This window comes from Penaeus chinensis, chromosome 18, assembly GCF_019202785.1.
Source record: "Penaeus chinensis breed Huanghai No. 1 chromosome 18, ASM1920278v2, whole genome shotgun sequence".
NCBI classification, from domain to species: domain Eukaryota; kingdom Metazoa; phylum Arthropoda; class Malacostraca; order Decapoda; family Penaeidae; genus Penaeus; species Penaeus chinensis.
This window is the reverse complement of record NC_061836.1, coordinates 7,973,224-7,983,223: the sequence shown is the minus strand read 5'-3', so window position 1 is coordinate 7,983,223 and position 10,000 is coordinate 7,973,224.

The window sequence follows — 10,000 nt, the reverse complement described above, 5'->3', positions numbered from 1 at the left end:
GAGAAGGAAGGGGAGAAAGAGAAGGGAGAAGGAAGGGGAGAAAGAGAAGGGAGAAGGAAGGGGAGAAAGAGAAGGGAGAAGGAAGGGGAGAAAGAGAAGGGAGAAGGAAGGGGAGAAAGAGAAGGGAGAAGGAAGGGGAGAAAGAGAAGGGAGAAGGAAGGGGAGAAAGAGAAGGGAGAAGGAAGGGGAGAAAGAGAAGGGAGAAGGAAGGGGAGAAAGAGAAGGGAGAAGGAAGGGGAGAAAGAGAAGGGAGAAGGAAGGGGAGAAAGAGAAGGGAGAAGGAAGGGGAGAAAGAGAAGGGAGAAGGAAGGGGAGAAAGAGAAGGGAGAAGGAAGGGGAGAAAGAGAAGGGAGAAGGAAGGGGAGAAAGAGAAGGGAGAAGGAAGGGGAGAAAGAGAAGGGAGAAGGAAGGGGAGAAAGAGAAGGGAGAAGGAAGGGGAGAAAGAGAAGGGAGAAGGAAGGGGAGAAAGAGAAGGGAGAAGGAAGGGGAGAAAGAGAAGGGAGAAGGAAGGGGAGAAAGAGAAGGGAGAAGGAAGGGGAGAAAGAGAATTCCTACACTAAGGGTCATTTACATACCGATTCAGGCGAGGGAAATGGCCCATACTACCTGTCGTGGAATGGCCCTAACTTGATCCAAACCGCAGAAATCAGTGTCGTATGTTTCCCACCAGTGGACGGGAGAGGTGTTGGCCGTGGAGGATGTGTGAATTAGGTGCAATTATCCTTTGGCAGGCTGTTCCTAACTGCTGGGTGACCGTCACTGCCACACGGACGTGCCTTTTGTCTGTCTGTATGTCTGTCTGATTCTGTCTGATTTTTATTTTTTTTAGAGAAGTGTGTCTGATGTCTGTCTGCGCATAGGGGGAGGGGTTGTGTGTGTGTGATGGGGGGAGGGAGTATGTGTGTGTTTTTGTCGTGGTTATTTTCCGGGGGGTTCGTGTGTAGGAGGTGTGTGTGTGTGTTCGTGCGTCTGTTCGTGTGGTTGGGGTGTTTCTAGGTGTGCGTGCGTGTGTTTGTTCGCGTTGTAGCTGGTCTTGTTCTCTAGTTTGTTCAGCAGCGTGATCTTTATGTTTACCAGTCGCCATGCAGCTGCCATGCATTCGGGTCATGGCACGAAAGGATCTGAGCACGGCTGCCATACTCTCTCGACGGATTCCCCAGGAGCTACTATTATTCCCGGCCGTGCGATCCGGTTCTAAACTTTTATATCCGGCCATATGATACGGCACATCCGGTCATGCGTTGAAGTTCCGAACTAAACATCGCGCTCGAGGCCGGAACAGTCTCGGATCTCCCCCAAAACCCCTTAAAAAAGGGTGAGCGAGGGTGTGGGAAGGGCAGGAATGTGCAAGTGTCGATATCAGAAAGATGGAGGAAGAGGGGGTGATAGTGGGGGATATAGGAGTGGGGAAAGGGGGAAGGGTAGTGGTTCGGGGGTAGGGTGGGGGGGGGGGGCAGTAGGGCAGGGGAGAGGGGCGAGGAGAAAGCAAGGAAGGGGGCAGTGGGATTGGGGTGCATTGGGGGGTAAGGCGTAGGGTGGGGAGCGGGTTAGGGAGAGGGAGTTAGTGGGGAGCGTTAAGGAGGATGGATAGATGGAACTCAAGAATAGCCCCTCTTGTATGCAGTTGATTTATCGCAGATAACTACAATTACCATTCACTCAGACCACGTTATAAATACGCAGGCAATCGTGCCAGGCAAACACCGCTACACAATGGCGGATTATTGAAGAGGGCCGGGGTGGGGGTGGGGGGCGAGGGAAAGGGGGGTTGTAATGCCGTGCTTCAAGATCTTCAAGAAAACTTTCAAACCAAACACGCCACGCACTTAAAAGGAAATTTCTCCTTTTTCCAAAATTCATGTCGGCTGCAAATATATATTCAGGCTACTCCATTTCTTGCCATTCTCTCCTCTCTCTCCCTCTCTCCCTCTCTCTCTCCTTCCTTCTCCTCTCTTCTCCAACTCCCTCTCCCTCTTTTAATTATTACATCACCTTTTCTTCTACCATCGCTACTTCACTATCACTCCTCGCCCTACTCCCCAACTCCCCCCTACTCTCAAGTGTTACGCCTTACGTTACCACCCCTCCCCCACCCGCTTGACACCCCCACTTCAACTATGAAACCCTCAACTCTAACCCCCTCCTCATTTCTACCATATCCCCCACCCATCTAACATCATCGCCCATATTTTGGCCCTGACACCTTCCCCCAACACTTGCCCCCACCATTATCCTCCCCCCCTCATTCATCCTCCCCCATCCTTTCCCCTCCCCATCTCGTCCCACACCTTTATGCTGGTCCATAGGCAAGACGACGTCACTCACAGGTCGAAAGGCATAGGAGAGGACCTCGCCCCAGACAGATGACCTAGTTTTATTGACAGGTCTCTCTTAGCCTCTCTTTTTATCACCTTCCTTTCTTGCTTTTCCTTGATCTTCCTCCTTTTCCATCTCTTCTCGCCCTTCCTCCATTATCTCCCTCATAGATCCTCCTCCTTCACCCCATTCAGTTCCCTCTCCCAGTTTCCTCCCTCGGTTCCCCCCTCTTTGCCCTTACTCTCCCTCAACCCCTTCTCTTTGCCGTCCCTCCTGTCCCTCCCTCCGTACCTTATCTCTGTGCCCTTCTTTACTTCTTTCATCCCTCCTCTTTCTATGTGTAAGAAAAAAAGAAGATATATTTTTTTCTAAAAATGTGCGATCGGGGTGATCATGTAAAACGGAAGAGAGATTTTGCAAAGAGAAGAGGAGGGGAAGGGGAAGGAGAGAAGGTAAGAGGAGGAGAAGGGGAAATGAAGGAGCTACGAGGAGAGAGGGGAAGGGAAGAAAAGAGTAGAGGATGATGGGGAACGTAGGGAGGAAGTAGAAGGGAAGTGGAGGAAGAAAGGGAAGGAGAAAGGTAGGGGATGGGGAACATAGGAATAAGGACAGGGGGAAGAGAAGCAGAGGCAACACAAGATAAGGGGAAGAGAGGGACAGGAAGAGAGGAATGTAAGGGGAATAGAGGGGAAGGCACGGGGATGAGGCTGGAGGAGGACACCTGAAAATACTCGATGCTACTTTGCGTGTCGTTGTTCAGCCGAAAATTATTCAAATGCATTTTCCCTTTTCTATTTTTTTTTTTCTCTCTTTTTTTAGTCACTTGCTTCTTCCTTTGTTGGGTGGACATTGGCGTCGCATTATGAGTCATGGCACTGTATAGTCCATGGCACATACGTCACCAGTTTTAATGATATGGTTTATTGTGAATGGGTTCATGCGTCTTCTTCATTTCTTCCTCTTTTTTAGCTGTTTGCTTTTGATGATTTGAACGATATTTGGAGATTTAGAGAGGGAGGGGGAGGGAGGCAGGGAGGGATATAGAGAAGGTAGGTACACAAATAGATGGACTGAGAAATATATGTATACCTACAAACACACTCACACACACACCCTCTCTCTCTCTCTCTCTCTCTCACACACACACACACACACACACACACACACACACACACACACACACACACACACACACACACACACACACACACACACACACGTGCATATACCTATAGCTATTTATCTATCTATAGATAGAATATATATATGTATATATACATATATACATATATATGTATATATATGTATATGTATGTATACACATTTATTTATACATATGTATATATATGTATGTATATATATATATGCGTGCGTGTGCGTGTGTGTGTATTTATGTATGTATGTATGTATGCATGTATGTATGCATGTATGTATGTATGTATGTATGTATGTATGTATGTATGTATGTATATATAGAGAGAGAGAGACAGACAAACAGACAGAGACAGAGAAACAGAGAACAAGAGCGAGAGAATGAAAGAGCGCGAGAGAGAACGACAAAGAAATGATCGTACACTCGTCCGTCGTTTTGCTTTATATGAGTAATCCCTCATCTTCCGCATATCTCCTTTTTTTTCTGTCTTTCTTCATTTTCTTTTTTCTGAGGAGAGGGGGGGTATGGGACGGGGTGTAGGGAGGAGGCGGGGGAGGATAAGGACATATCGTTGTGTAGTTTAAAGCCCTCAAACGCCCTTGTTGCCCCCCTCTTCCTCACCCCCACCCCCACCCCGCCGCCCTTGCTGCCCCCCCTCCCTTACCCCCCCCCCCCCCCCGCCGCCCTTGCTGCCCCCCCTTCCCCCCCCCCCCCCCCGCCGCCCCCTTCCACGAGAACCCAGCGCCCCCGAAGAACGCCCGCGATGAGACGCTGGAATGGAAATTGAAGATATTCCGAGGAATTTTTATAGAAACAACTATTGTCCTCCTCGGGAATACTGTAGTCTGCCCCGTAAAGAATTCCTCGTTTGATATTTACAAGGTCCGAGGGCGCTGGGACGTTATCTTGAGGAATAAGCAGATTTCTTCCTTGTTCTTTTTTTATCTTTGTGTTTTTATTCTTTATTGCGAGTTTTCTTTTGTGTATGTTCTTTAGGAGAGAGAGAGAGAGAGGGGGGGGGAGGTTAGCGGAGGGGGTTGTGGGTGGGTTCACGATAAGGGGAGGGGTTTGGGGGGGTGGGGGGGTTGGGGGTCGTAGGGGATTGGAGGGTGGGGTTGCGGGTGGGTTAGGGTTGTAGGTGGGTTGGGGTTGGGGGGGAGGGGGATAATCAGTGGGCCGTTACTGGGCTGTTCATCATAGTATCAAAGGTGACCGATGAAAGCAGGTTGGGGGAGGGGGAGGGGGGGAAGAGGGAGGGAGGGGGGGGATTTGTTGAATCGAATCAGGAATTGTTGCTGAAAGGAGTAATGAAGTTATAACCAGTTTCCGTTGCAAATGCACGTTGCCCCACTGCTATTAATTTATGGCGGCGAAAGCACAATGCGTTCTTTGCAAATGATTAGAAATAATTTACGAATTGCCTTCAAGTTCCCCTCCTCCTCCCCATCATCTCCCCTTCTCCTTCCCTCACCCCCACCCCCACACCCTCCCGCCGTGCCAACTGAGAGTGAGCCATAGAGGGGGAAATCCTATGCACTAGAACTAAGAACTGGGCCTTCCCTCACCCCCCCCCCCCACCTCCCGAGTTCCTTCCCGTTCTCCTCTCCCCGAAACCCCCTTTTCCCCCCTCTTTCCGAAACCTCTTCCTTTCCTCCCCCATCCCCTTCTCCCCACTTTCCCCCTCCCCCTTCTCCCCACCTTCCCCCTCCCCAGTCTCCCTTCTTCCCCCCTCCCCCTTCTCCCCACCTTCCCCCTCCCCCTTCCTCCAAGACCCCTACCTTCTAATGCCCTCCCCCATCTTCCCCCACCTTCTAAAACCCTCACCCCTTCTTCCAAGCAGCCCTACCCCCACCTTTCCCCTCACCTATGGCCCTCCTTCCTCCCTCCCTTGTTGGGGATGATCCCCCTCCCCCTTCTTCCAGGAACTCCCATCTTCCTCCCCCTCCTTCCCCACACCCAACACCTTCCCTCCTCCCCACCCATCACCCTCCCCTTCCTCCTCTTCTCTCCTCCTTCCCTACACCTCCCCTTCCTTCCCTTCCTCCCCTTCCTCCCCTTCCTCCCCCTCTAGTTGGGGGTTGATCTACCTTCCGGCGGTATTAATGGGTTTCGTATCGCAGTGAATGTGGTTTGCAAATTAATTTCTTACGGTCGCGGGCAGCTAAATCTTCGGGTAATTGTATTTTTGCGTTCCCGGCTCCGCCAGAGGGAATTTTTCCTCGGGTGTTGGCGCTGCGGCGAGGGGAGGCGAGTAACGTGGCCTGTGTAGGGAGAGCTTTCATTTATTTGTTTGTTGTTATTTTTGTTTTTTTTTTTCTGTTATTGGCATTAGCATTATTACTTGTATCATTATTATTGTTGTGTTATTATTATTATTATTATTATTATTATTATTATTATTATTATTGTTATTATTGTTGTTATTATTATTATTGTTATTATTGTTGTTGTTATTTTAATAAGCTAATATATATTTTTTATTAATATCACTGGTATTATTGCTATTGTCGTTATTATGATTTTCATTATTATTATTGTCATTATTATTAATATTATTGTTATTGTTATTATCGTCATTACTATTATTGTTATCATTATTATTATAATTAGTAGTAGTATTAGTAATAACAGTAATTATTATTGTTATTACTATCATTATTATTATAATTTATTATGATATTGTTCTTATTATTGTTGATATTATTAATATCATTTATATTGCTGCTGTTATCATTATTATTACTACTAATATTATTATTACAGTTATTATCGTTACTTTGCAAGGCGAGGCATTAGATTTCACCCTATCTGTCTATCTGTCTGTATATCTAATCTACCACCCAATATATATCTATCTATCTGTCTATCTGCATGTCTGTCGATCTGTCAATCGATCTTATCTATTACCTATCTATCTGTCTATCTGTTTGTCTATCTATCTTCCAGTATTTCTCTTCGTGTCTACCAGTATTTCTGTCTCTGTTTCAAATTGTATTGTATTATTTTTGCCTTTGTTAGTACTCCTGTTATTATTGGTATTAATATTATTATTGTTGTTGTTATTATTATTATTATTATTATTATTATTATTATTATTTATTATCATCATCATCATTGCTAGCATTATTATCACTGCTGTTTTTATTACTGTTATTAGTATTATTTTATTTTATTATTGTTATTATTAGTATTAGTTACCATTATCTTTATTATTATTGATCATTATTATTATTATTGCTGTTTTTTATTTTTTAAGATTATCGATATTACTACTTTTATCATTTTTATCATCATTACTAACACTATTATTTTTTAATGATTTTTATTATCATTGTTATCAACACTGTTATTGTTTTTATTGATGTTATTATCATCATTATTATCGTTATTGCTATTATTATTGTTGTTATTATTGTTGTTGTTGTTGATGTTGTTGTTCATCATCATCATCATCATCATCATTATTAACATTATTATTATCCTCATTATCATCATAATTTTGCTATTATAATTTATTGTTTATTATCATCATTATCATTATTATGTTTGTATCATTACTGCCATGACTGTATTTCGTTTTTATTGTATTTATTGATTATATTGTTATTATTATTATTATTGTGGTTGTGATTACCATTGCCCATCTCAGTGTTATTGTTATCATCAGGTTGTAGTTTTAATTATTGCAATAACTTTCACATTTTAGCATTTTTGATCAAGGAGAATGCTCATTGACATACCCGATTTTTAGTATTGTGTTTTATTCAATTATAAATGTATTAATTTTGCCGCGTCGCTCCATTTTCTTTCTTAATTCCAAAGATCATTTTCTGATGACATTATCTTTAAGAAAACGAGTCCCTGATTTTTTTTTAGATCTCATTTTTATGCAAATGCAACGCTCGCCTCATCACAAAATTAACAAATAGATTGAAACTGGAGTCCATTATTTAGCATCTAATTGAGAGAGAGAGAGAGAGAGAGAGAGAGAGAGAGAGAGAGAGAGAGAGAGAGAGAGAGAGAGAGAGAGAGAGAGAGAGAGAGAGAGAGAGAGAGAGAGAGAGAGAGAGAGAGAGAGAGAGAGAGAGAGAGAGAGAGAGAGAGAGCCATACAGACATATAGAGTCAAAGACAGAGACAGAGATATAGATGGACAGTAAGGGAAGGGAACAAGAGGAAAAGAAAAAAAAGGGGGGAGGAAGAGAAAGAGAGAGAGAGAGAGAGAGAGGAAAAAAAATACTCATCGACACTTCCACATCGAAAATGGCGACCTTCACAATGCATATCAACCATGGTTAATTATTCACAGTTCAGGCTTGGCTATTATAGAGGCGGATGAATAAGCATGATGGATTTATAATGTAACTGTTGGTTGTGAAGGCCATCCAGTGTCCCCGATCAAGGTCGCGCCGTGACTGGACTCGTTACACCGTGTCTGTGTCTGTGTGGGTGTGTGTCTGTGACTGGGGTCTGTGTCTGTCTTTGTGTAGGTGTGATTGTCTTTCCGTCATTATCTCTCTTTTCACTTTGATTCTTTGCCTGCTGCTTCTCTGTCTGACTCTCTCTCTCTCTATCTATCTTTCTCCCTTTCCCTCTTTCTCTTTCTCTTTCTCTTTCCTTCGCCATCACTTTTCCTTTACCATTTCATCTTTCTTTATAAGCAGGGGAATGGATATCTTGGTTTATAGATACCTGGCATTTGTAATAGTTATTTTATTAAGAATACATGTTCTCTTTGTTAACTCTAGTTCTTCGAGAATAAGAAATATCACCCAGAAATAAAAAGAACAAAAAAACTTTTTATTTTGTTCAAACATTTCAGATACAGGAATTCCTTTGTTAAAGTTATTATTTGTTTTTGTTTTTTTAATAAGAATAAAATGTAATAATTTCAGACTGCAAGATGTGTAATTTGTCGTTTGCTTAGTTATATCCCCAGAATGACGTCCTCTCGGGGTTGAGACGCTGTCATGCTCTCTCCCTCTTCCACCTATGCACACGAATTACTATTATGTTCTCTTAGGCCCTATGCCCAAAATAGGAATTGGCCCTCTTAGTATCCGCCCCTTTAAGAGAAGGATGCTGGATGCTCTTCCCCAAGCCTAGGAGCTGGTTCCTTTGATTTGTTTTCACTTTCGTAATGAGAGGGGAGAGGGGGAGGGGAGGGGTGAGGAGAGAATAGGAGAGGAAGGGATGGGTAGGGGATGGGATGGGAAGGAGGGAAGGAAGAAGGGAGAAGTGGGTAGGGAATGGGAGAGCAAGGAGGAAATGGGAGGGGAGGGGAGGAGAAGGGAGGAATGAGATGGGGAGAGGAGGAGAGGGAGAGGAAGCGAAGAGGAGAGAGAATGGGAAAATAAGAGAAGATAGTTGGAGAGAGAGCGGGAAGGGAAAAAAGGGATAGAGAGAGGTGAGGAAGAAACGAGAAGGGGGAAGGGAAGTGGAGGTGAGAGGCACAAAGTACGGAAGCTACCGTAATGTATGCACGCGAGGAAGCCGGCTGCATTCTGTTTACAAAATGAGCGACGAAATGCATATTGATGAATGAAAATCATAATTCATATCCGTCCTCTTGTGGCTTCGCGGGCTCTCCATCCCCCGGTGAATCTGTCCACAAATGTCCCATTACAGTGTCAGATTTAAATGTAAGAGGGAAAGGAGGGATGGGGGGGGGGGGCAAGGGAGGAGAAGGGAGAGGAAGGAAAGAGGAGGTGGAAATTACTTGACTACGTCCTCACCCCCCTCCATTTTCCTTTCTTTCCTTCCGTTGTCTCTCCCTTCTCTTCCTTTCTTTTTTATTTCTTTGTCTCCTTCCTTATCATACCCTCTTTTCCGTCTTTACCTTCTCCCCGCTTCCTCTTCCTTCCTTCTCTCTCTTTCCTCCTTGTATCTCCACGTCTCTACCTTTCCTTCTCCCTCTCCCTCGTGTCCTTCCTTCCTCTGCCTCTCCCTCTCCCACTTTTCCCCCTCCCCCATTTTTTCCCCTTTCTCCCTTTTTTTTCCCCCTCATCCTTCCTTCTTCTTCCTTCCACCTCCTCACTCTTCCTTGTCTCCTCCCGCATTTCCTCCTTCCAGGAACTCCAGCATCCTTAAGCTCTGGGAAGAATTGTCTCCATTGGCGACTCGAGACCAGATCACGTGATTCGTTGTTGTTGTTGTTGTTGTTTTTGATGTTGTTGCAGTTGTTTTCTGATATTGTCGCTTCTGCTGCTGTTGTTGTTGTTTTTGTTTTTGATGTTGCAGTTGTTGTTTTCTGATATTGTCGCTTCTGCTGCTGTTGTTGTTGTTTTTGTTTTTGATGTTGGTGGTGGTGACGGTGGTGGTTGGTGGTGGTGATGACTGAGTGTGTATGGTAATCAGGTTGGTTGTCGGTAACGGGATTAGTATTATTATAATTGGGCGATGGCAGTCATGACTGTAATGACAGTTATTATTATCCTTGTTTTTTTTATTATTGTTATTTTTATTGTTTCTGTTGTTATTGTTACTATTGCTATTACTTATGTTTACTTTTACTGGTATTATTGTTATGATT